At 40.6% G+C, this 26,981-nt stretch overlaps 1 long non-coding RNA gene across 1 annotated transcript; it reads left to right on the top strand.

Moving 5' to 3' along the window:
• Positions 1–1,415: 1,415 nt before the first annotated feature.
• Positions 1,416–13,245, top strand: LOC117045622. The gene is made up of 3 exons (XR_004426446.1): positions 1,416–2,000; positions 11,172–11,201; positions 12,761–13,245. It is a non-coding gene; the product is annotated as an uncharacterized LOC117045622 (long non-coding RNA).
• The last annotated feature ends 13,736 nt before the right edge of the window (positions 13,246–26,981 follow it).

Raw genomic sequence — 26,981 nt, 5'->3', positions numbered from 1 at the left:
AGTTTCAAAATGATAAACTACTATGGTTTCAGTATCACAGACACACAGACATTTAAACCTTCCCTTTGTTTAGTTATTTGTAAACAAAGGGAAGGTTTAAATTAAAACCAAAAATAAGTAATACAAGCTAAAAAAATCAAGTCATGAATTCAACCGAGCAGTCATAAATAAAATCAAAGCCAAAAGTAATACTCTTCCATTTAATATACTGCAAGGAAAAGAAAAAAAACTAGGCTGATAAGTGTATTAATTGACACTGAAGTGTTCTTTGTTGAATATTCAGTCCTAGTCAAATAATTAGTTCACTTTGGGCTATTGGAAAATATTTTTTTTCATTTAAAACGCCAATAAATGCTTTCATATTGTCATGTGGTTCAGACATCTCAAATAAACTTTCGAGTTATTTATACATCAAGTAAAATTAACTTTGCATACTTTTTCTAAATATAAACCAAATAAACAGGCTGAATCAGGTCCTGGTAGATTTATGGCACTGATAAGTTTTCTGATTCAAACGTTTCTGAAAACATCACCAGTTAGTGCAAAAATATTTGTTACATTTTTAACTTGTGAAGTTGGTCAGAGTTTGGTAAAAACTAATATTTTTCAGTTGTCAGCTAGAGTGACTCAGGACGACTATTTGTCTTCTATTTGAAAGCATTTCGAAGCCTCAATAGCAATCTCTCTCTCTCTCTCTCTCGATTATACTACCTCCTAATTTTCAAATGATCTCAAGGAACAATGTAATTAGTATTGGTGAACCATAGCAGGAAAATTAAAACTTTTATAACACAATAGTGCTGCTGTAATCATTTTCATTTTCATTAACATATGCTGATATTATAAGGTTTGATAACTGGTGGAAGAAGGATATTTATTGTAAGTGAGGGACTGCAACAAAATGTTGCAGTGTATCACTGCCTCTAACTGGAATAGTCCAGTTCAGGTTTCTAGCTGTGTGTTGGAATTCACAGAGGACAATCTTTTTCTTTCCTGCCCTTTTGGAAACCACATCTCCCTGTGCTATATAGTGCTAAAGAGCTCAGGATTACTATGGCTTCAACATGTGTAGGTCCTGAAAGTTCATAGGACCAGTGTGTGTGTGTGTGTGTGTGTGTGTGTATTAAAATGCCTTTGTCTTTTAATTTGCAAATTTATCTGCTTCTGTGGACCCAGGAAGTCCCACAAGTATGGAGAAACCACTAACTTGTTTTTGAGTGGTCTCATTTCACTTCCAGATTGATAGGCAACTTGCCAGCTAAGTTCCATGTGGTAGGGATATTGTTGAAAGAAGCATATTGAAATAGTTTTAACAACAGTGCATTCTATTAAGTTGTGTTGTGTCTTTAGTTTAAGAATGTAACTCTTGCATGAGTGCCATTTCCCACTCTAGATTTTTTATTGGGGGGGGGGGAGTGTCGTGTATGGAGGAGACCTATCAAACATTGGTAGACAAACATAACACTTCTGTTTTCTGCAGCTTGGCTGGCATTTAATATTTTGCAGCAAATTTTTAGTTTAACATATTTGAACTTGTACTAGATAGGGTTAATAGGTTGGCACAAAAGGTCAAATTATAAGGCATTAGGCTTAATTAAGGGAGAGCAGGAGTGGCAGGAGTATGTGACAGTTAAATGGGTTTCCCACAGACTAATGTCGGTTACAGTGCAACCATGCCTCAACTTAAGTGAGTTATTTTCTGGAAAGGGCAATAGTGATTAACAGTTTGACATGCTAGACATTTCTAGCCAATCCCATCTGTTTTAGAGGTTAAGAAAGCACACCTTTATGAGCTGATGGATTGATTTGTGTGCCTGTCTGCTAAAGATTAGAAGTCCAAGGCCAGTGCCGTAAATGTCAGTTAAAGAATGTTGCACTTTCTTAGTAGTTCTTTAACTGTCAACTGTTTTGTGCTAAGGCTAACTGCGGGATATGCAGGTAGAATAAGAACCACACTTCTCAACCGCCAGACCAGGTGGTGTAAAGAGAACAGATCTGCTGTAGGTATATTTCCTAAAATTCTAAGAACGTAAGAGCCAGCGTCCCATCTAGTCCAGCATCCTGTTCTCTCAGTGGCAAGATAAATATCAGTGAGAAGCCTTCTCATTTTGAACTTGTGCTGTTTTGTAGAAAAAAATTAAGGACTTTTCTTAATATGGAAATAAGTTTCTTAGCGTCTGCATGTATGCATATGAATATTGATTTTTCTGTTCTATTTAAAATGATCTGTTGTGAAGGTAGCACTCTAGGCTTTCCAAAAACATAAACAACCTACCTCCTACTCCGATGCCTCCAAAGGCAAGTGTCCTATGTTAGTATGCAAACGCTCACTTTGAGCTGCCAGGATGAAAAATTTCCAGCTTGTAAGACTAGAGTGCATACGCTGCTTGCCCACCTATTTGCCTATTGCTGCGTCCCCTTTTCAGTTCTTAAAGCGTTGCCATTGAACTGAAATGGGAGAAAGTGCCTTCAAGATGCTTCATTCTTCTGCTGCAACAGGTGCTTCAGCAAATTTCCTACACGCCTAGTATCATGTAGGGCTGGGTGATAAGTACCTTATGACATCGTAGTATACTGCCAGCTAAACATTGTGGTATGATGGTATATTGGCAGGTTGGGGGCCCTGTAAAACTGCTTGGTTGAGGCAAGGGCAGTGGTGTGCTTTCCAGCCAAGCAGTTTAAAGAAGCGAGGGAGGAACAAACTGTATTGATGCCTTGCTGATGCAGCTTGTTTCTCCCTCTGCTGCGGTATGAGGGGCTGACTGTGATGGTGATTTCACTCAGCGGTATATTGCTGGTGAAACTGCCCCCACTCCTGAGCCGCTCTGCCTCCAGCACCCGGCTCCATCTCCATCTTGTTTTTCCCTCAGTGTGCTGGGCACTGGTAGCAGAGGGACTCAGGAGGTGGATGTTCCACCTGCGATATACCATTGAGTGAAGCCACCATCATGGTCTGCCCCTCATACTAGTCCTGGGTGATATATTGTAGTGTGTGTGTGTGTGTGTGTGTGTGTGTGTGTATATATACACACACACACACACATATACATATACTAGTAGCATCTTGAAAGCACTTCCTCTTATGTGGTGATGGAAGAGGTTAACTGTGCAACAGAGGCATGGGTGGAGAAATATAAAAGGGAATGGGGAGGCTGAGAAATGAGGAAACTGGTGATAGGGCTAGAATAGATAGGAAAGGGGAATGTGGATTCAGGGATAGTCAGAGGGATTGGAAGACAGTGGCCTGACAATAATGCTAAGCAAAGCTATGGCTTAGTGTGAATAAGTTAGCATGCAGATATACAGTTGGGAAAATCACAGCTGCCTTGCTCCTAAGCTGCTCCTGCTGCTACCAGGACCTAAACCATGCTTTGGCTTAGCATTACATATAAGCCTAGGCTCATGGTTTTTCATTCCAAACAGACCATGAGGCTTGCTCTTGGCTCGTGGTTTGTTTGTGATTGGCAGACTAGGAGCCAGGGTTGAAGCATAATGCCAAGCTACACACCTGGTAGTGGTTTCTGGTAGTGCAGCAGGAGCAGCGGAGAAAAGTATTTTCTAATAGTGCACCAACCAGCATGCTAGCTCATTCACACTGAAATTGACTTAGCATTATGTGCAAAAGGCCACAGAGAGATAGGGATCCAGAGAATTGGGGGGGGGGGAGAGAACTCACCTGGGTATACAGACCAAACAAAGAATCTGTTCTATACACACTGTCAAGGTTCTGTCTCTTTGTGTGTGCATACATGTGAGTGGACATGAGGGGATGTGCATTGGTATGAAAGTGTGCCTGGAAAGAAGTGTGTGTGTGTATGTGTGTACGTGTACATGTGTGCACACTCAAAAGTTTCATCCCTTCTGCTTTCCCCTATACCTTAACACTGCTGTTTGCTAGTCCTTCCCTGTTTTATATATTTTACAATGGGTTGGTTGATCTAGGGCCACATTTTTCAGGTCCATATATAGACTAGGTGGAGATTTAAATCTTCCAACTCATTACACATACTATTTCTGGTAATTTAAGCTTAGTGAGTGACTCACGGTGCCATCTTTATTATTTATAAAGGGTGGGTGGATATTGGTAAAAGGTTGTATGCTGTCTGAATTTATCTTTAATTCAGTCCTATTTATTATGTTACCATCTTCAGTCACATCATACTAAACAGTCTACTTGCCCCAAGAATTATGAAGTGACAGAAGGCAGATACTGATAGAAATGAGGGTGCGACAAAAAGCTACCAAAGAGCAAGATACTCTGTGATCTCGGTGTACCAGCTGCTTAACTTCTATGTCAGATGGATTCTTATGAGCTTAAAATAAAATAAGCAGTGCAACAAGTCACTGCATACCTTATCACTTATATGATTTGTAAACTTGATAAAATAACATCTCTTCTGTTGCAAGACTATTAATACACTACTGGGGTAATAAAAGTGATTTTTTAAAATATAATGTTCAAGGATTCTGCATAGTTAAGGGTGTTCATCCTAATTAAAATCAACCAAAGGTCAAATTATGCAATATTCTCTGGCTGCATTTGTGTGTTGTTCCAGAGCTTCAAAGATAGCAACAAACCTTGTATTATAAACAGATATCCATTTTAGGGTGGTCCTGTAAATATTGATTCCGGATGTCATTGTCACATTAGTTCTTTAAAATGGAAAAAGTATGTTGTAAAAATATTTATGTATTTCAGCTACGCCTGTAACTTTTATTTGATAGGAGCATTCTAAGTTTTTTTAAATTTTGATTCCTTCCAATGAATTTGCCTTGCTAATCTGACACCATCTTGAAGCACCAAGGATTCATTTGCTCTCAGTGCTAGGAGCAGCAGTTAAGACCTTAAACTGGCATTACGGACCACCAACCTATGTCAACAAAGAGAAGCAGGAGAAGGGTAGAATTGAAGAGGTGAGTTTGTGTGTGCAGCAGCGGCATGTAGCTACAAGAAGCTGCGCGCATGAGAGCTATTAATTGGTGCTATTCATCCTTTGACCAATTAGCAACTTAGGGCAAGCCTTACTCCAGGACAAGTTTTGGAGGAAAAAGGTGCAGCAGTGGCAAGATTGCTGAGAAGGAAGAAGACATGTGAAGCCCAGTGTTTTTCAAGTCCTCAGTGTGAACGCAACAGGTAGCTGAAGCACAGTTCCTCTAGCTGTCCACTCAGGAAAGAGAATTATAAAGAGACTTCCTCCAGTATTGAGTGAAACTCCCACATGAGAATAGTCATGCTGGATCAGATCAAAACTTCATCTAGTCCATCATTTTGCTCTTCATTCAGAGTGACCTAGGGGAAATACTTCTAGGAACCATAAGCAGGACATACCTGTAAAGGCAATAGCCCTCTGTCTTTCTTGTTTCCTGGCAAATGATACTCAGTGGCATACCACCTCTGAACCTGGAGCTTCCATCATGACTCATTGCCATTAATAGACCTCTCCTCAATGAATCTGCAAGCCATCTAAGCCAGTGACCATCTTGTGACATCTTATGGCAGTGAATTCTATAAATGGAGTATGTATTATTTGAAATGGCACTTCTTTGTGTGTGTGTGTGTGTGTGTGTGTGTGTACCCTAAATCTACTGCCAATCAATTTTACTGCATGACCCTGAATTTTGGTATTAGTTGTTTTTGCCCCTAAACTAAAGACCCCTGGGTATTGTACTGTTTCCGTGTAATGAAAGTGTCCCTGTCCTCGGATTATTCATATTTCATTTTTTTGTGTCTTTTCTAGCTCAAACATATCTTTTTGAGATTGAACGACCAGAACAGGACACAGTATTCCAAGTGTAGATGAACCATCTATTTTTATAAGGGCACCATGACACTAGAAATTTTAGTTTCACCCCTTCCCTAAAGATCCCTATCACAGAATTTGCTGTTTTCACAGCTGCTGCACACTGATGACATTTTCATTGAGCTATCCTTCATGACCTCAATTTATTTCCTCTTTAGTTTCTAACAGTTCAGACCCCACCTGTTTACATATGAAGTTAGTATTGTTTTATCCCAGCATGCATCATGTTTATTTACATTGAACCAAATTTGAAAAAAATTGCACATCTATGCAGTTTACAGAGAGATTTTTGGAACTTTTTTAGTTCATGAAAAGAGAATTCCAGCTCTCAGGTACCATAGTGTTCACTGATGGCGATTTCTCTCTGTTCATACAGGGTTCTGCTATAGAGCCAGTACACCTGTCACTATTTCTTTTCCTGTCCCTTAAAATATGTATATGTATTTAAGGTTCAATAGAGGATACCACAAAGTATGCAGTTGCTTTGGTGTACAATCCTAGTTTAGCATTCTTGTGGTTGCATGCACAGCTGTATCACTGTGACAGCAGGATGTCTGGCCGCCTTGAAGTAATTTTTATTTGCTAAAGGGAAGCCAGATGAGTGGCTAATTAGAAGCCTAGATTAGGAAGAGGGAGGTAAATCAGCTTTTCAAACTGCAGGAGCCCTTTCAGAGAACAGTGGGAAAGTAGTGAGAGTTTTTATCAGAAACACCTTTTTCAAGCATTGTAACACTGATGGAATTAACTCCCACACAAAACTTTTAAAAGTGCAACCAGATAGTGATGAAACAGTGGTGACTTTGCTACCTTTCCAGATGCCTTGGTAGTCAGATTTATAAAATTTTAACTGATTTGCAGGTAGCAGTAATGGTACTGTGCCTTATTTGAACATTTTGGAAAACTATGGTGTACTAAAGAGAAGCCATTAAGTTGAATCACATTTTTGATTAATTGAAAATATTGGAATGGATTACTTTTGATTGCTGTTTTTATTTTCAGTTATATGTTTTATAAATAGAAATTAATAAAATATGACAAACATATATAAGGGAATTATTAACCAAAGAAGAATTAAAACCATATTGAACTGAAAGGGAAAAGCTGAAATGCCAATTGAAAGCAGGTCTATCTACATATACTTCTACATGGTTACAATGATGACATTGTTGATACAGTAATTGGTCTGTGGTGTTGAATTTTACTGGATAAAGGTAAAGGTAAAGGCACCCCTGACCAGGTCCAGTCGCGGACGACTCTGGGGTTGTGGCGTTCATCTCGCTTTACTGGCCGAGGGAGCCGGGGTACAGCTGGGTCATGTGGCCAGCATGACTAAGCCACTTCTGGCAAACCAGAGCAGCACACGGAAATGCCGTTTACTTCCCACCAGAGCGGTACCTATTTATCTACTTGCACTTTGACGTGCTTTCAAACTGCCAATCAGTAAAACAGGATCCAAATAGTTAAAAGAGCCATTAACAAAAGGACCTGTGTGACCAAATTGGATGTGAAAGAACTAGTAAATAGTGATGTGGCTTATGCAGAATTAGGTTTTTTGTTGTAGTAAAGGCCACCTGATGCCCATGTTTGAAAAGTTCTGAGGACTGTCCCACTGTCCCACATATTAAAAAAAAAGAAAGGCTGGCAGTAGTGTTTTTATGTCTAGGACAGGGGTCGCCAAATTTACCTGGCCTTGGGCCGGTTCCTCCGGCGCTGATAGCGTGGAGGGCGGGGGAGGGCGCGCCCATATGCACGCACACTCGCTTTTCCAGCGTGGCGCGGCACCAGAAATAGCTTGGGCGCATGCGCAAGCGTCATTTCCAGCACACTTCTTGTGCGGCGTGGCACCAGAAATAGCTTGTGCGTGTGCACACGGGCCTCCGCAGACCCGGAAGTGCGCCGGAAATGACGCTTGCGCACGCGCACAAGCTATTTCCGGTGCCGCGCTGATCCGGAGATGGGCAGCTGCACTGCGCCAGTAAGGGTGGGCGGCAGGGGTCGCCGGGGGCCGGATAATTGACTCGCACGGGCTGTATCCAGCACGCGGGCCTTAGTTTGGGGACCCTTGGTCTAGAACTTCACACAGTTTTATGGGAAAATAATGACTGTGGAAACAGTACAAAATGCATGGAGGCAATAGGATGCTTTACAGAACTCAGAGATGACTGGAACTACAAGTGGTGTATATTCCAGGCAAATTGCTTAAAAATACTTATGGAATTTGATGGAATGAGGAATAGGAATTCTGGGAATGTTGATTTTGTTGCTATAAACTACTTTGTATTTTATTTATCTAATTGAGAACTGAAGCTGAATTCATTTCATGTAACAGATTATAAGAGTTTGGCTTTTATTTATTATTTTTTTAAAAAAAGATGTTAATGGTGGTTGGACAGAAAACCAGAAACTCCAGAAGAATGACATAAGGGCAATGCCCAATTAACAGAGTTCATTAATTTTAATCAATTAATTTACCCAATTAATTGATGAATATGACAGCCTTAATTTCAACACTTGCTGCTTCCACTGCACTTGAAATATGCTTACATCTGATAGCACAGCAACTTTGTTTTATACATCAAATCCATATTTGTGTGCAGAAGCAGCAAGCAATACTTCCTTTAAAAATGGGACGGGGCAGATAAGTGATACCGTGTTTCTCATAAAATAAGACACCGTCTTATATTTATTTTACTCAAGAAAATAAGCCTATGGCTTATTTTCGGGGGTGTCTTATTTTTTTATTAAGTACTGTATGGTTCTGGGTGCCTGCCTTCTCCTGCCGTGGCCAGCATTGCTGCTGCTGGGTTCAGCTGGCTCAGGGCACGTGGCCCTGCTGGGCGCCGACCCGGCAGGCCACCGCCTCCTCCTCCTGCTGGCTCCCGGATGCTCGGGGCGCGGCGCAGCTGGGCGCTGACCTGGCAAGCCTCCTCCTCTTCCTGCCGTGGCTCGGCCCCCGGAACTGGCTGTTGCTGAAGTGCTGACAAAGTGCCCAGCAGCGCCGCGTGGATCGCCCTGAGCCGCGGCAGGAGGAGGAGGATTCAAATTGCTACCGTACAGAGCACTGCTGGATCCTGCAGGCTCGGGGCTCCACGCTGCGCGCGCTGCAGCTTCTGCTATATCCCGCTGGCACGGGGCTTCACAGAGCGCGCGCTGCGGCTGGATCCCGCTGGCTCGGGGCTCCACACGGCGCGCGCTGCGGCTGGATCCCGCTGGCTCGGGACTCCACGCTGTGTGCGCTGCAGCTTCTGCTGTATCCCGCTGGCACGGGGCTTCACAGAGCGCGCGCTGCGACTGGATCCTGCTAGCTCAGGGCTCCACACGGCGCGCGCTGCGGCTGGATCCCGCTAACTCGGGACTCCACGCTGCGCGCGCTGCAGCTTCTGTTGGATCCCGCTGGCACGGTGCTTCACACAGCGTGCGCTGCGGCTGCTGCTGGATCCCGCTGGCTCGGGGCTGAAGCAGCAGCAACATCCGGTTCTGGGCGCCAACACGACAGACCTCTTCCTATGCCTTGGCGCCCTCCAGAACTGCCCAGCACTACGGCTTATTTTCGGGGTATGTCTTATATTTTATGAACGCTTGAAAATCCTCCCATGGCTTATTTTATAGGCACGTCTTATTTTATGAGAAACACGGTAGTAGGCAGAATAGAAGTGAAGTAGGATAGCAGAAGCGTTTCATGCATCATGTGAATAGGTGCAAGGAAGAAAGCATTTCTGGGATAATTGTAACCTAGTTGAGTTGCATGGTGTTGAGTAAACTTTATTCCATACTTAGTGTTTCCAATGGTGTTAGTGCAGCAGCAAATATTTGAGATGCTGCGAACTGGAAAGTGGAAGAGGTAGCTGAGAATGAAGGAAGAAGCATACAAACCTGCCATATCTTCCCAACATGCGAGTTATGATTTGGCCATGAAATTTGAATTAGGCATATCAGCATGATCCTGGTTCAGCCTTTTTTGACAATCTGGAGAGAAAATTATTTGGTTTTATACCTAGTAAGGTAAAAGTAAAGGGACCCCTGATCATTAGGTCCAGTCGTAGACGACTCTGGGGTTGCGACGCTCATCTCGCTCTATAGGCCGAGGGAGCCGGCGTACAGCTTCCGGGTCATGTGGCCACATGACTAAGGCGCTTCTGGTGAACCAGAGCAATGCACGGAAACGCCGTTTACCTTCCTGCCGGAGCAGTACCTATTTATCTACTTGCACTTTGATGTGCTTTCGAACTGCTAGGTTGGCAGGAGCAGGGACCAAGCAACGGGAGCTCACCCTGTCGCGGGGATTCGAACCGCCGACCTTCTGATCGGCAAGCCCTAGGCTCAGTGGTTTAACCCACAGCGCCACCCGCGTCCTAGTGCTTGAAGATAAATACTTTAAGAGACACTTACATGATAGTCTAACGACTTGCCTATTAGCAGATGCAGTAGGTTATGATATTTTGTAGCAGATATCCCTTAAGTATGTTACAGTACTCGGAAGTAGCATGTTAATGTTCCGCTGAGGAATTCATGAGGATCAACAGAACTAAAGAGCAGAGTCACATGAATACTGTGGTTTTTCTCAGGAATGTGCATTGATCAGGTAAAGAACAAGGTGATGCCTGACTTCAACGTCCCTGTTTCAAAGCACTGTGACAGAATGCTCTGGTACAGTTATTCCCCCAATTAGATTTGGTGTCCACAAAATAACTCTTTCCCTTCTTTCCCCATTTTGGAGTTTATCTTATATGGCAAGCTTGGGGGAAAATGTTAGAAATTTTTGAAGACCTACTGTCTGCAGCATTTTTTTAAAAACCTGGATCTCCAAAGCACTTAAGCATTTTGAAGGAATTCCACCTTGACTCAAACTGGTCCTGAATTTGTCTGAAGTGGCCTGCTTAGCTTTGGGATTTAGCACACTCCTAGTTTTTCTTACTCAGTATACTAAACTAATATACTAATGAACTTGATTGTGCACTGTGTGTTCAGTAGATCTTACGTCCAGTAACCTTGTTTTTTAAGCATGCCTTCTAGCCTGCACTATTATCATATTCGCATAAAATATTCGGACTGCTGCATTGGTTGTTGGGTATTAAAAATTCTAATTTCTAGCACTTCTCATTTCAAGAAAGGAAAATCTATTATATCATTTTGCTATTAACATGTTTATTTTCTGTCTGAGATGAAAAATGTAGACTATTTTTTTATTTGTTCATAATAATTTTGAAGAAGACACTTCCACAGTTGTATTGTATAAATTGCCCCTAATTATCTTTCTGTGTTTCCCTTACTTCTCCATAAGCTATGACCTTGTAGCCATTGACTTCAGTCTGGAACAATTTCAAAGTCATGTAAATGAATGTAATTAAGGTATTGCTTATTATCTTGCAGAGTTCAGAGGGAAGCACACTGGCTAGAAAGGTTTGTTTACTTAATACAGAAGGTCAGCTACAGTTAAATTTTACTGCCTAAAATGGTTTGGTAATGCTTTTATTTAGACAGAAATGTTTGGTAGTGCACATAATACATTTTTTCACCTCAGAGTGCTGTGACTTTTTTATTTATTAAAGAAATGTATTTGTATTCTTTAACATTCTTGTAGAGCACTGAATCTATTTTCATGCTAAAACAACAAGAAACCAAGATACAATTTATAACTCTGTGTCCACCAAAGGAATGCCTTTTGATGCAGTAAAATAAGAAGCTTTTTTCTGTCATAGTTCCTAGGCAAACTTGTATGGTACATCATAACCATATGAATATGTTGGCTGCCAAAGATGAGCTTTTTAAATTAATTAATTAATTAAGAGCATTTTTTTACCCTGCTCTTCAACCAGAAAGGTTTCCAGAGTAGACATGCAGTCAATAAAAGACAGTCCCTTCCTGCAGGATTACAGTCTAATCAGTCAAATTCAGGTACCAATTCTTACACAGTTGTTCTGATAATAACCAACTGGCACAGATCAGGGGTAGGAGGTGCCTGATACAGCTGATTTTTTTTTATAAAGCTTGTGGAATTAGCCCTGCTTCTGATGGAATGGCTGCCTCCAGGTAATAGTTGAGGGACAGGAACCCTGGTATCCAACCAGGGAATGATTTATGAGCGGTCCGTTTCTTACTTCCCATCAGATCTTTTAGTAAGGGACATGGAAGGGAAAAAATCAGAACCTGATCTCTGTCTGGCAGCAGCAGGAGGATTCAAGGCCTCTGATTCCAAGAATTGGTTAGAGAACCAGGACTAACTCAGGGTGGTTCCTGTCTACATCCTGAATCAAGCTCTTGCCTGCTTTCCCCTTCTCTGATTTTTAGGTTAGCATGAGATAGCAGATAAACCAAGGTTTGGCTTAGTGTGTTGTCCAAACCTGGAATTGTGAGCTGTAACCATAATAGGAAGATATACCTTTATCACAAACCTGCATTTGAACAACATGCTAAGCCAAGCTGGGTTGGGCTGACTCACAGTAAAAGGCAGCTATCATCTCTTCCTTGGAAGCCCTCCCTTCAGATGTCAAAGAGATAAACAACTACCTGACATTTAGACGACATCTGAAGGCAGCCCTGTTTAGGGAAGTTTTTAATATATGACATTTTAATGTATTTTTAGCTTTGTTGGAAGCCGCCCAAAGTGCCTGGGGAAACCCAGCCAGATGGGCGGGGTACAAATAAATTATTATTATTATTATTATTATTATTATTCACTGTAAGCCATGGTTTGGCTTCGCATGACATGACATGCAAATGCAACTGTAGTTATGAATGGGAAGACACAGTGAAATCTTTCGCAATTACTTAAACATAATTATATACACAGGATTGCCATCCTAATTTATAAATGCACTGTGTCAGACAGCACAACTGCTCTTGTATGAATTTACAAAGTGGTAGAAGACTATAATCAGGGAATGAGAAGGGGTGTGTATTGCAGTTGATGGGACTAGTATGTTGAGCCACGGATTACCTTTTCCTTCTATTCAATGTAGATGGATTAATTTTTCAATTCTTAGAGTGCTATCATACTATTCCAGGGATGAAGATTCGAGCGTGTGGCTTTTTTCTTCAGTAATCCTGATAGACTCTGTACTTAAATCTGCTATCAAATTACCATATGCATTCTTATTAAGAGGAATTAGGCCACACAGACACCTTCTGCCATAACTGAAACGACAAATGTGATGAAAAAGCTGACTTTGCAAAAGGAAGAAAAGAAGAAGAAAAAAACCCCATACTTCGCTCATAAAGAGAAAACATTTACTATTCTCAGTTATTTTATTGTATTCTTTTCCCTGGGGTCAGCAAATAGTTTTTCTTAAGTTGTCCCATATTTGCAACTTTTTTGAATGCAAGATGACTGCAGTTGGTAAGGACAACATCTTACTTGGGTTTTGTTTTGCATAATTGCATATTTATGCTAAGTAGCTTTATAGTATCATATATGTATGTGAGTGTCCATTGTCAACTTTGTTGATTTGCCACCTGTTTTAGTATATTTAGTATGTTGTTAGGAACTGACCATTTATATAAATGAGACAAGGCAAGCAGAAGAAAGTGAAACGGCTAAGAAAAGCAGAGGCCAAGGGCAATGAAGATACACTAAATATATTCATTTGGCACAACTTCTCTTGCTAAAATAGAAGTCAAGACAACAAAACCATGGTAATAATAAAAACTACAGATTATTAATCAAACATTAGGTGAGGACAAGCAGGGCTAGAGGTCCAAGGATAATAAGTAGGAACAAATGATGTTTTTAGATTCTGTGTAAAATTTATCTGTCTTAGAATTTACTAGGTGGTAGGTTCAATACCTTTACAACTAATACTTGAAGTAATGGGAGTAATGGCTCCTGTTTCTGAACATGTAAGTATAATTAAGTGACAATTTTAATAATTGCTCATATATTGTTGGTGGACCCTTTTACTAGGTGTGTCCTGTTTTTGCTTTCCGGGTTTTTTCTTCAGTGAAGGCTGTCTTTGATGTTGAACAAAAGGGCAAGTCATCACCAGCATTATGTTTGCATTTCCCTACCAAAAAAAGCATCCAAGAAGGTTCAGCTCTCTGCATCTCCTTTTACTTTTGCCACTTTAATTTCTGGCAGCGCCTTTTTATGACACTTTTTGTTCCCATATCACCTGCCTTGCCTTTGTTTTCTCTTCTCACCTTCTCTCCCCTTCTGCCTTCTTTCTTGCATATTCTTACTCCTTTATCTGTTGCCACTCTGTCCTCTTTCACAATCCTCCTGTCACCAGCTGTCTTTTCCTTTCCCCTGACTTCTATCTTCTCTTTTCATATGTTTCAATCTTTTATTTCTGTCACGTTCTACTTTCTTTCACCTGCTATTGTTGACTACCCAGAAGATATTCCTGGCTACTCTATACATTGCTCAGAACACAAACCACTACAATTCCTTCTCTACCCTTCTCCATGCCCCCAAAATCTACTCTGCCACACATAGAGTTCTTTCAGCACAGCTTTTTCCCCTTGTAGCTCACCAGAACACAAGCTGAAAAGTGCCATTGTTTGGCTTGATGAAGTGGGCATGCAGCCTGAAGAGAGTTCCTAAAATGGGAGGTGGGTGTATGTAAAGCAGAGAGGGAAAAAATGGAAGCAACGACACTTGAAACATTATGAATTTTGCAACTGGAGAATGAGACCATGAATTGATCTCCCTCCTCGTGAACTTTCTCCCTGACCCAGCCCTGTTTCACTTGCCAGGAGTGGGGTCGGGTTGATGTGGCATCCCTGCTCCCTCCCAACTCTCATCTCCTGCAGCCACCAGATTCTTGACATCATTTCTCTCTTTCATCTCTGCAAGGGGAGGCTCTGAGATAACCAAAGAGAGAAGCAGCACAAATTGTGCCTTCTCTGAAAGCAAGATGTGGCATGACATGTGATGGCAACCACTAGGCAACCAAACTACTGCAAACAGCTGGCCCTTCTGCATTCTAGTTCCCAGCATACTTCCATTCCGTGAGACCTCTAGAAATCCATAGAAATAGACTAGATAGTGAGTAGTGTCCATATAGATAACCCACACTACAGGCATAGCTATGGGAACATGGCACATGTGACTCACCAGAACTATTATTGAACTATTTTGTTATTGAAAAAGGCTCATTCCTTTCTCCTGCCACATGTATAAAAAAGTATTCAGAGGAATGTGTCTTAGACTAGAACACTGCATGTAGTGCTCCTTTGGTCTGGTCAGGATTAGCTGGAATGCAACATGTTAGCAACAGCTTAGCTATGACTCACCTGATGTGGCCTCGCATTCTACCTGTGGATCCAAACCCAGTGATTGAAGTTGTGTATACTACTGTAGAAGTTATAATGCCTTAACAGCTGATTGCTTGTTGTAGAATGCCCTTCTATGGGAAATCTTCCCAACCTGCCTTCTTAATACTTTTGGGCAAACAGTTGCAAGTTTGTTTGTTTTGATTCTGTCGAACTTTTAAAGTGTGTTAGTCCCTAATTTTCGCATATGTTGTAGTGGCTCATGCTTGTTTGTGTTTTATTAATAAATTTATTGTTTTGATCTATTGTATGTCATTCTGAAAACTAAGAGATTGAAAAATAGCACAGTAATATGTATAAATGAATTAAGTTATAAGTTTAACCAGCATTATTCTCAGGGTTTGAAGGTAGTTGATTAGTTAACCATAGTTAGAGAATCTAGGAAGCTTTAAATGTATTCAATGTTGTTACATAAATACCATTCAGTCATCGTTTACGATACAGGAAGATGATAGATTCAGGGCAGGAAGTGTTGGTAGTCCAGTGCGCTACTCCTTGTCTCTTAAGCATCTTATGTCTCCACTGCTTTGTAATTCCAGCTCAGCCCTTGTATGACTACTTCCCTGACCACTAAAACATGCTGTGACAGTAATCTTGGAGTGTTATGGCATACTCTGTGAGGCTCAACTAGTTCAAGTATTTTTTGTGAATGATAGGATTTCCATTCATTAGCTGGAAAAAGAGATGGAATAAGAGGAGAGAAATAAAATTTGTATATTTTAATTTCTGTAGAAAATAATTCAGCAGAAATAGCAACCTTATATACTGATCTGGGGAAAAGCCCTATTAAACAGGGAACAGAGGAAGTACTAAGAGGTCCTCTGCTTATCTCTGTACCAGGGAGGGTCTGTAGGGAAGAAGGCAGGGCTTGGGTTTTATTTTTATATATTTGTGTACATATATGTTCTGAGTAAGCAGGATTGACCTGCAAACCTCAAAAGTGACTTCACAACAAAAATATGTAGCAAGATTTGAAAATTGCACTGGTGGATAAAGGCAAGTCACTTTATTTGTATCTCATCCATACTCAAGAATGGTTTATGACAAAAAGGCATGACAGAATAGCTGAATTAATAAGTAACACTTGTTTTCAGTAAGTCTCCCTATAACAGAGATCTCAAAACAGTTATCATATTCACATAGCTGTCCACCCTCCCTGCTGTTTCCCAATGCTATAATAAGGGAATTTCCCACAAAAAAAGGGAAAGGTTGACAGCTATGCACATTCTCTCCACCATTTACAGGTTTTCCACCACAAAACCATGAAGAAAGCAAAGCTCACAGAATAATGGCATCTTGCAAAAAAAAAAAAAAAAGTACAGTAGTACCTCGGGTTACAAACATCTCGGGTTACAAACTCTCCTAACCTGGAAGTAATACCTCAGGTTACAAACTTTGCCCCAGGATGAGAATGGAAATTGCGCGGCCATGGCAGCGGAAGGCCCCATTAGCGAAAGCGCACCTCAGGTTAAGAATGGTTTCGGGTTAAGAGCGGACCTCCAGAACGAATTAAGTTCGTAACCTGAGGTAGCACTGTATGTCACTTTGAAAACTAATAGAAATAAGATGCATCTAATAAAGTGGACTCCAGCTCACAAAAGCTTGTGCTACATTAATCTGTTTGATTTTAAAGATTTTTTGTTTTTTATTCAACCTCTCTGTATGCTGGGATCTTGCAAGAAACTCAAGTCTTTCTGTTCACCCCTGCAATTAAACTTAACATTTGAAGAAAACTACAATGACGAAATAGATATGCTTTGTACCGGTTAGATATAAACGACCAGACCAGAAACAATTCAGAAGAGTTACTGAACTGGAATTTATTAGCGTTAAATCAGCACCAGTTTGGTAATTCGCTGCACAGAGATGTAGGGTGTTGAAATTCTGCAGTTCAGTTGTGATTGATAAATTGAATGTTTTGAAAACCCTAATAGTTCAAGACATAAGAGGTCAAGTGAGATGTGCAGCCTTCACATGCATAGTTTTATCTGTCACAGTATGCCAGTTAATACATGGCTGGTTTAAACTTCAAAACTTCAGACTTTCAAAAAAAAACCATCCATGTTTGGCGTTTAATTTTAAAATACTATGAAACTACTTTAAGTGTAGTCTTTAAGAATATTTATTTTAGCAATGTGTTTAAATTCTTATTGCATTCCCTCAAAAGGCACAGATATACTTCATAAGATGGCATGTTTACATTGCCATATAAGCAAGCAGTGACAAAAGTAGAGTAATCAGCAATTTTTAAAGTAATGCATTAAAATGACTTTGACATCAGCTAAAATTCTTTACAGGGACTTGTTTAATCTGCCTTGAAACAGCAGTTCCAAACTCTTTTGACAAGCTGTTTGAAAGGCTGTCTAATTTTCAGTGTGTAGCTTAAAAGAACTTGCATTATTTTTTCCGCTGAAGCGTTACTTTGCAACTACAGCAATACATAAAACAAGATTCTTTTGTGTGTGTATTGCTGTAGTTGCAAACTAGCAATAGTATACGTGACAGGCCTGGAGTAACCAACATGTTGTAGTCCAGCAAATCTAGAGAACACCCATCCCTGAACTTTGGCCATGTTGGCTGGGGCTGATGGGAGCTGGAGTCCAGCAACGTCTGGAGGGCACCACTTCAGCCATCCCTATGGTAAATTATTTCCTTTGTTCCATTCCCCACTTAATGGAATTCAGAATGGCAGTGAATGCAACCTAAGTGTGCATACTGTACTTAAAAAGAATGTAGAATTATGACAGCAGATTCAGCCCCCACAATTTATGTGCATTCAGTAAGCTCTGTGAACAGACAACAATGTTCGCAAGCATGACTTGCATAGTGCTTTTTTTGACTAATAAAGATACATACAATAAATAATTTTTCCAGCAGATTGTAATTAAGTAATTAAGACTGCCTTCTTAACATTTCTTAGATAGTTGGGAAGGAGACTTTGCCTACATAGTAATTTAGGCAGCGGCTACAAAATAAATGGAAATGCCATGCACACATCGTGCCACTGCAAGTGATTTCCCTATGCACCACAGCACTGACATTCAATATTGTGTGTTTCTTTCTCTGGACCTGAACTCAGAATATACATGTTGACATATACTATGATTGTATCACCCTTTCTTTATTTTTCTGATAATATAGTAATAACCTTCACTGAATTAAAAGGGGTTGTGGTGAAATTACATATGGAGTTAATAGCTCAATTGGTAGAGCATGAGACATAATCTCAGGATCATGGGTTGGAGCTCCCCATGGGTTGGGCAAAAGATCCCTGCATTGGAGGGGGTTGAACTGGATGACCCTTGTGGTCCCTTCCAACTCTATGAGTCTGTGGTCTAAGACATGTTCATAAATAGTTCCAAATTTGTAAAAGTATCATAGTTTTTGTGCCTGTAGAAATGCTGTTTAAATCTATTGTTTAAATCACATATTGTTGGAAAGGTGTATCAGATCACCAACTGATATTTTACTACAATTGACCTGTGGAAACCACACACACACACACACACACACACACACACATGATCTCCACTTTCCCTGAAAACAGACTGACATGATCACATTATTTGAAACAGCAAAAGGTGTCCCAGGGTTGTTGTCTCACACTTGATATTGCTTCAACTTTTTCAAGTGTCATGCTCATGTGTAAATCACATTCCTGACTTAGCTTTGTTTTCCTGGTTAGATAGTACAGTATCACCAGCACCGTTTGGGAGGGTAGGTTGTGTATTTCACTGCTGTCTATAAAATTTATATCACTCTGGGTAAGGAGGCCATTTGCTCTGATACTGGATTTGAGGATTTTGGATCCGAGAGACATAATAGGGATGCTGCTGATGTCCTGCCTGCCCCACTGCCTGACAGCTTACCTTGCAGAGTTTGTCTTGAAGAGTGCACATGTGGCGGTCATGGTGACTCCCTGTTTGTGGAATGCTGTCCCCAGGGGTTGAATGCTGGGCTGATTAACATTCTATGGCCTTTAAAATGTTTCTGTGGGATTATTGGTTTATTTTGCTTTTGTTTATGTTTTAAACAAAAGCCAGTGTGGTGTAGTGGTTAAGAGCGGTAGACTCGTTATCTGGGGAACCGGGTTCGTGTCTCCACTCCTCCACATGCAGCTGCTGGGTGACCTTGGGCTAGTCACACTTCTCTGAAGTCTCTCAGCCCCACTCACCTCACAGAGTGTTTGTTGTGGGGGAGGAAGGGAAAGGAGAATGTTAGCCGCTTTGAGACTCCTTCGGGTAGTGAAAAGCGGGATATCAAATCCAAACTCTTCTTCTTCTTCTTTTATTATATATTTTGTGTTTCATTTTGTACTTTTATGTTGTGAACTGCCCTGTGATCTTCGAATGAAGGGTGGTATACAAATTCACTAACTAACTAACTACAGGTAGACTTCCAGTATCTACGTCAAGGCTATCACTATAGATCCAGCTCAGAACTTCATAGCCTCCATGACAGCCATGGGGTTGTCTTAGCTCATTAAAATACAAATGCATGTGGCAGGACACACACTCAAACTGGTATTTGCTATAGATAGGCAAGCTGTAGATCTGTTGGTAAGGGGGCTTGTAACAAGTTCATTTCCATGGATTGTCTGGAGAGGAAAAAGCCCTAAAGGACTTGGGTCACTAAGATTTGAAGGAACTCTTCCTTCCATACCATTCTGGCCACACCTTAAGATCTGCAGGGGAGGCTTCACTTGTGGTCCACTGCTAGGAGAAATTCAGAGAGTGGTGATGTGTGAAAGGACCTCTGCAGCAGAGCCCCACCTATGGAATAGCCTTTCTTTGGAGGTGCAGATGAAGATGATGTTGTTGATGATTTTATTACTTATACCACACCCATCTGGTTTCCCTAGCCACTCTAGCAGCAATACTAATGAGTCTTCGGTAGTTGGTGAAGACCCTTTTGTCCAGGTTTTGACAGGGGATGGAAACTGTAATGAGCCACTTTAAAACAATCCTCTTACCACCACATAGCTTTTTGTAATAATGAAACTGATTTCTGAAAAATTAAGGTGAAATATTGAATATGCTTCAGAAAATTCCTTTCTTTCTTGAATACTGTTACAAAATTTAATATTTTTAATACTTAATAATTGATGTAATATCTGTCCCTCTTTTTAAAATGACATGTTTGCTTTGTGTCAGTGTAGGTACCAAATATTCAGACTTGCCAATAGTTTCCAACTGTTGGAAGTTATATCAATAGTAGATGTTCTGCATCATTTTTCCAGGCAAACTGCACACCATGTAGCTCGCTTGTCTGCAAATTGCAGGAGTATATCCAGCTGTAAACAACAAATGTGATAATTCAGTTTATTTTTAAGGGGTCAATACTTTCTGATTCTAGTTATTCTGTTCACTTAAATGGGGAATATTTTTCATATTATTTATTTTGGAAACCAATTGTAATTTATGTGCGAGCCTTTTCAGGACACCTATGACATTATGCAATATAATTACAAAAACCCACCAAGCTCCACCACAATATGTCCCTCCAAACCTCCTTTCTCAAACTCCCAACTCTCCACAGGCCTCAAAGGTCATGCAAAGGCTTGTGAGATCACAGTTGCAATGGCTCCTGGAATTTCTAGCCATTTCCCCATTCTTTTGGTACCATTTTTTTGCAGTTTTCCCACTCCCTTTGGGCTGTTTTTGCCCTTGTTGTGGTTAAAATTGATTTATTTAATTATATCCCAGTGCTGCACATATATGCAGTCATGTCCAAACTGAATACACGTAAAATGCCTGTACTAGAAAAAGAGATGGAATAGAGCAAAATAGATCAATGCAAATGATCCAGTTCAGATGTAATATTAAATTATAGTATAGAATTGTGTGGAAGAGCCGCAGTGATTACTTTGATCAAACCATAGATTTGGCTTGTTTCAACAACCACAGCATGGGCACAATCCTATCCACACTTACCTGGGAGTAAATTACATTGCGTTAAGTAGGACTTATTTTTTATTGTGCTTTCAAAGGATTAAAAAATATTTTACGCATTCCAAATCTTTTAAATATACAGCTCAATATATTGGTAAGCCATGGTTTAACATTACAAGGGCAAGCTTTAGCTTGATTACCAACAGAGTGGCCTTGCATTCCCTTCTCCCCCAATCCTTCTCAAGTGTGACTATGAGAATGTTGGGAGCATATTCTTCCATTTTGTATTAACCATAGTTTATCATTACATCCAGATGTTTAAATTTCTTTACAGTCCCGTAATGCCATAACCCCATGGCAGCCATACAGTGAGTGGTTCCCATGGCACTTTCTCAAAATTCCAAATATGCTCATTGGCCTGCAAGCATTGGTGACCCCTGTTTTAAAGCGTACATCACAATCCTACACATATTTACTGTTAAATAACTCCCAGTGGGCTCAGGGGCATGTAAATGACAAAGGAGGGCAGCCTTAGTGTATTTGATTTTTTGTTAATACATAAACAACGAAAAACTAATGCGAACTAAATTCATTAGATCACAGGAATAATATTGTAGTAATTATTCTCATAGAGAAATTCTTAGACTGCAGAATTAAATAACTACGGTAGTTCTCAGTGTGCGGTGAGATGCACATGAAGTTAGATGACCTTTTGAAACTCTTCTCTGTAACAGAAGTAGCTTGTCATGGAGCTGCTTGGGAAACATTAGTTGTAGTTCCCCGTCTTTTTAAACTTTCTTTCATTCTGATTTGTTTCTTAGAATCTGCCCTAGTGTTGCATGAAAATCATCTGCTTCTTTTTTGTTAGTAAGTTTTTAACATGTGGAACAGTTAGCATAGAATACACTGCTCGTTTAGTGACTTAGATTAGCCCTAGTGAACATATCCTTTTAGTTTGAAGCTACTTTACTGGCAGCCAGGGGGCATGCCTTGGAGTTGATTAGGTTGGCCCCTGCCAAGGGCCCAGATGGGTACAAAATATGGCACCTCTCCACTCTGACTTGGAATGGTTAGGAGTGTGCCCTCGTGCTCCCCATACCATTTCTCCACTGCTCTAGGCAGCTAGGTGAGGCTCACAGGCTCCTCTGGTTCCCCTGGCAGAGGAATCCACTTGCTGTCATGGCCATCATAGTACCTCCCCAGTCAGCTGGCAGCACTATTAGAAGTTTGAGCAGAGTGCCTAGTGGGGCTTGGAGGGAAGACAGTAGTGAAGTCCCAGCAGCCTAAGCCACCAGCCCTTGAGAGTGTGCAGAAACCAATAAAGCCCAGAAATGTAATTAAGCGGCATATTCAAAAGAAGTACCGTATATGTAAAAAAGAAGGGAGAGAAGCAGCAGGTATAGAGCTCAGAATGAAAACTAAACACTATATCAGAATATTGGTCTACCTAATGCTACACTTAAACCAAATTAACATTGCAAAAATTACTCTCCAGCTTTGGTGCTGGCATCTTCTGGTATCAGATGTGGATTGGGCTTAAGAGGATCAAATGAAGCCTCACAACAGTCATTTATGAAAGAGTATCGGATCCAAGTGGGTTTTGGTTTACAAGTGGCTAGTTTGGAACTTTTGGGGAGGCTGGGGAAGATGGTAAACACCTTCTTGGAGCCAAAAACGATGGTTATTGCTGGTGGATTTCTCTTTTTGCTAAACAGGATTTAATTAGAAACTCTGTGTTTTAGAAGGGACACACCTTATTCCCTAGTCATGATGGAGGGGAGGAGCCTAGAGGGCCACAAGATGGAGGTGCTAGAAAATGGGTGCCCCCTCCCCGGAGACCCATTTCTAGAATACTTTGTTTGCCTGACACTTAGTTATATCCTTTTGGCAACAGGTACTAAACAGTTTGTCTTGATTGTGGAACCAAGTCCTTGTAGAGCTTTTGACCACTCTTTGAACATCAAAACTTGTGGAATGGTGTACTTGTGGGAGTTTGTAGCCAGAACTGTTAGCTATGTACTGTCTGGAATGCAGCACTTCCTCTCAGCACTAAAAAAGATAGGGAAAGGTTGTCAAGCAGGGATTCCAGGCTACATGCTTTTATAGTACAGAATGGCTGTGTTCCAAAAATTGCTCTGTTCTCAGAAGCAGAGTGACAAGCTAAGTATATTGGAAATGCAGACTGCAGATTTGACCTACAGTTTTTATGATAGGATGGTGGGGGGAGTAAATCTTAGGGCTCCCTAGGCTTCTTTGGCAGGAAAGACAGGATATAATTTTTAACAAATAATAATGGGGGGGGGGAATCACTTTTAGATTCAAGATTCAGGTAGGTAGCCGTGTTGGTCTGACGCAGTCAAAATAAATAGAACAAAATTTAAAAATTGTCCAGTAGCACCTTAGAGACCAACTAAGTTTGTTCTGGGTATAAGCTTTCGTGCCCATGCACACTTCTTCAGATACACTGAAATAGAAGTCACCAGACCCTTATATATAGTGGGAGGGTAGGGTGGGGTTTTTCTCAGAAGAGTAGTAAGAGATGGGTGATTGACTCAATGGGTATGGTAAACTTGTTGATGACTGTTAACAACTGCAATTAGTCCTACAGGAAAAAGCTTTCTTTCGGGTGGTGCTGTAGTCTAACCCACAGAGCCTAGGGATTGCCAAACAGAAGGTCGGCAGTTTGAATCCCCGAGACGGGGTGAGCTCCCGTTGTTTGGTCCCTGCTCCTGCCCACCTAGCAGTTCGAAAGCACGTCAAAGTGCAAGTAGATAAATAGGTACCGCTCCGGCGGGAAGGTAAACGGTATTTCCATGCGCTGCTCTGTTTTGCCAGAAGTGGCTTAGTCGTGCTGGCCACATGACCCGGAAGCTGTCTGAGGACAAACGCCGGCTCCCTCGGCCTATAGAGCAAGATGAGCGCCGCAACCCCAGAGTTGTCCACAACTGGACCTAATTAATGGTCAGGGATATCTTTACCTTTTTAAGGTGCTACTGGACAATTTTTTAATTTTTTTTATTCAGTTACTGTAGTTTTCATGTAAGTTCCTATGTCTTTCTTCAGCAATCTTATTGGCTACATTTCAATTTAATTGCTCTCCTTTCCTGATGCATTGTTCATGAAGGTATGGCTATGAAGAAAGAAAGCCTGTTTAGAGCTTACGAGTCCACTTTTAATTTAGAAACTAATCTAAGCACCTGTCTCATTTAAACTTTCTCCTTCATTCACTTTCTCTGGTACCTTATTTGTGGTGTTTATGGCCATTGCATGCCACAGTTCTGCTTGATTTAACTATTTACTTGTGATTTCAGGCAATGCCTGTGTATAATTTTGAGAAACCTATTCAAAGTCACCTTTATGTTTTCTTGTTTATAGTAGCTTGAATCTGCTTATACACAAATGTATCCTGGATGAACTTTATCTTGCTGTCTTTACTTACAGTACTTTCAAATTAATCAAAAGCTATAGTAAGTGGCTTTTCCTGGTGTTATATATGAAACTAGCAGTTCACAGACCACTTTTTACTGGCACAAATGTTCATTGATTTCAAATGTGATACTTCTTGGAATATCTTGCATTCAACATCTGGCTAATTGCAGTTTCATTTTATATTCTTGAGGCTCCAGAAATGAAAATGCTACAGTGGTTGTGTTACATATACATACTTGCACTATTTATTTCTTGGAACCTCCTTTTATTACATCCTTTCCTTTCTAAACTAGGTACAGGTCTAGAACTGTGGCCTTACCCTATTACAGGACCATCCCCACAACAAAGGCAAAGACAGGTGACACAACTGCTGGAGGGAGTTAGGGTCCCCAACTTAGATGGTAGTATTTTCTGACAATCTATTCATTTAAACTTAACACACAAATATTTTAAAATTGAGGACTCCATGTTTATTATTGTTGTTGACAGAGAATAGTCTAAGCAATACAAAATTGGAATACCTGTCATCTGTACTGCTACACTAATTCAGAATCATAGTGCTCTCATTGTGTAACACAGTTCCACAGGTTGTCCTTAAGCTCCCAGCACTGCCCCCCACACCTTCCAGAGCAGATTTTCAGGAAGTGGGAATCAGCAGCCCTCCCCCAGCAGGATATCTGAGTAAAATGGAACTCAGGGGAAATCTAGATGCAACCCTGAGAAACTTAGTTTACACCAGGATCTTAGAATTTTGAAAGTTCTTCATGTAGAACTGATCTAGAATGTTGAGGCCTTTAATCTTTGGATGAAGGGTGATGTACAAATTTATTGGGAGGCGGGGACCATTAATTCACTCTTTTATTCATCTATCAGTTCTGCCAAAATAATTGCATGTGTAAGACTTTCATTATACCTTTAAAAAGAATCATTTACAGAAAAATCCAGGGCAAGTTGCCTTGGTATTTAAAACTTAGAGAAAGCTTCAAATAAAATATTTAAGAACTATTACAGGTGTCTTAGTCAAGTGATGATTTTCATAAATATGAGTATGCCTTGACTGGTGCTTAGCTAATTCAGTGAATGTGTATTTCTTCATTAATTGCCACTTAAAGCTTTAACCTGAGAAAATAGGAACTGTGTCAATATTTGGATTGAATAAGTTGGTTGTCACATTAGCCATTGCTTTTGTAGAATTGTGTATAATGGCGTTTTATTTCTTGTATATTCCTTTTAAACAAGGATTTCTGGAAGTTGTAATATTTTTGTTTGTTTTGCTTTCAGGCCAACTTGCTTCTTGAAAGCCGCACATCTCAGAGCAAAAACCCATTATCATCCTGTTTGGAATTTACATGCCCATTTCACTAGAATTTGTTTGACTCCTTTACACTGTGTCCTCCAAACAATTTCGGCTATGTACAGTTCTCTTAATGTCAAATTTTGTAGGATTCCCAGAGTGTCAGACACACCACTATGCAAATCCTGGCTTTAAGAAATGTCTTTTTTAAAAGCCTGCCTGAGGCTAGTGTGACTTCACAGTTAAATGGATTATTTGCTTTTCTGTTTTCTGGCATCTACTTTTGGCATCATGAAATCTGGCAGCTCTTCATGTCTGGCTAAATCTGTCCTATATTTTCTTTAATTCAACCTGTTCTACCTGGGTTGTGCAACATGTTGTTGTTGGGAACATCTGTTTGAATATACAGAGGTGGGTGGTCTATATGAGTTGGATTATATTTCCACCTCTGTTATGTAGTATGCAGGAGAAGGCATTATTATTGCGGTATAGTAGGTGTGTGTTTATTGTAGTGAGCCTTTTACTTTTAAGAAGAAACGATATTTATTAAAATGCTACTAGTTCCATACAATGAGCCGATACATGAAAGAGTTAGAATTTCAATAGGTTGGTGGTATTGTTGTATTGCTAGGAATGCTTTACATTTGTTTCGCACCAGAGCCTATCGCTGAGGATAGAGCCATATGTGATATGGTAAACGTGCAGTTCTCAGTGCTTTTTCAGGTAGGGAGGAAATTGGCAGTGTAAGCAATATGCTTCTACCTTTTAACAGCTAGTGAGGTTTCATTCGAACTATATCTGAAACAAGGCTGAATACCTCCCCTCCCCATTTCACAGAGTGATTTGTGTCCTCTGGGGGTCATTTTAGGCAACTTTAGGGGCAAAGTGTCCACAATTGTTCATTTTTGGCAGCATGTTTACCCCCCCTAAAAATAATGTTCAAACTTTGGGGGCATCTTATACACGCGGGCCATCTCTCCCCATTTTCTTAAATCTGAGTCCCTAAAAACAGGGGGTGTCTTATACACGGGGGCATCTTATAGATGGAAAAATATGGTAAGGGACACCAGGCAACTCTTGAAGATTGCAATAACCTTCTAGGGCTGTTTTTGCCCCACAACTTGAAATGGACAGCCTGGGGCTAGGCTGAATATTTTGGCCCAGCTTTAAACCAGACTTCTGGCACATAGTATCAAAAAGTTGGTAAAGCTGACTGGATCTTAGGAGCATCTGGTTCAGGGTGACTCATTCCTCTTAAGTGTTCCGTGTCCTTAAAAGTGCAGAGAGGATAGATTT

The sequence above is a fragment of the Lacerta agilis genome, chromosome 4 (assembly GCF_009819535.1).
Source record: "Lacerta agilis isolate rLacAgi1 chromosome 4, rLacAgi1.pri, whole genome shotgun sequence".
NCBI lineage: Eukaryota > Metazoa > Chordata > Lepidosauria > Squamata > Lacertidae > Lacerta > Lacerta agilis.
The sequence above is the reverse complement of the archived record's forward strand: the minus strand, read 5'-3'. Positions and strand labels throughout refer to the sequence as shown.